Genomic DNA, 1,302 nt, shown 5'->3' with positions numbered 1-1,302 from the left:
TGTGTGTTGGTATTAGGATGGGGGGCAGGCAGTGAGGGGAAGTGAGTGACATGTGATGTACAAGTCCCAACCTGGGTTGGATTTGGAGGACACCATGTGGGAAGCCAGGGGTAACTTTGGCACACCTTCCTTGATTTAAGTTGTCTTAGGCAGAGGAACCAGAGATCAAAGTGCCAACATCCGATGGATCATCAAAAAAGCAAGACAGTTCCAGAAAAACATCTGTTTCTGCTTTATTGACTATTCCAAAGCCTTTGACTGTGTGGATCACAATAAACTGTGGAAAATTCTGAAAGAGATGGGGATACCAGACCACCTGACCTGCCTCTTGAGAAATCTGTATGCAGGTCAGGAAGCAACAGTTAGAACGGGACATGGAACAACAGACTGGTTCCAAATAGGAAAAGGAGTGTGTCAAGGCTGTATATTGTCACCTTGCTTATTTAACTTATATGCAGAGTACATCATGAGGAACGCTGGACTGGAAGAAGCACAAGCTAGAATCAAGATTGCCGGGAGAAATATCAATAACCTCAGATATGCAGATGACACCACCCTTGTGGCAGTGAAGAAAGTAAAAGTGAAAGAGAAGACTGAAAAAGTTGGCTTAAAGCTCAACATTCAGAAAATGAAGATCATGGCATCTGGTCCCATCACTTCATGGGAAATAGATGGGGAAACAGTGGAAACAGTGTCAGATTTTATTTTTCTGGGCTCCAAGATCACTGCAGATGGTGACTGCAGCCATGAAATTAAACGATGCTTACTCCTTGGGAGAAAAGTTATGACCAACCTAGATAGCATCTTCAAAAGCAGAGATATTACTTTGCCGACTAAGGTCCATCTAGTCAAGGCTATGGTTTTTCCAGTGGTCAAGTATGGATGTGAGAGTTGGTCTGTGAAGAAAGCTGAGCACCAAAGAATTGATGCTTTTGAACTGTGGTGTTGGAGAAGATTCTTGAGAGTCCCTTGGACTGTAAGGAGATCCAATCAGTCCATCCTAAAGGAGATCAGTCCTGGGTGTTCATTGGAAGGACTGATGTTGAAGCTGAAACTCCAATACTTTGGCCACCTGATGCGAAGAGTTGACTCACTGGAAAAGACCCTGATGCTGGGAGGGATTGGGGGCAGGAGGAGAAGGGGATGACAGAGGATGAGATGGCTGGATGGCATCACCGACTCAATGGACAAGAGTTTGGGTCTACTCCGGGAGTTGGTGATGGACAGGGAGGCCTTGTGTGCTGTGATTCATGGGGTGGCAAAGCGTCAGACACAACTGAGCGACTGAACTGAACTGAATGC

The sequence above is a fragment of the Oryx dammah genome, unplaced genomic scaffold (genome assembly GCF_014754425.2).
Source record: "Oryx dammah isolate SB20612 unplaced genomic scaffold, SCBI_Odam_1.1 HiC_scaffold_21, whole genome shotgun sequence".
Taxonomy (NCBI): domain Eukaryota; kingdom Metazoa; phylum Chordata; class Mammalia; order Artiodactyla; family Bovidae; genus Oryx; species Oryx dammah.
This window is presented reverse-complemented; position numbering follows the sequence as displayed.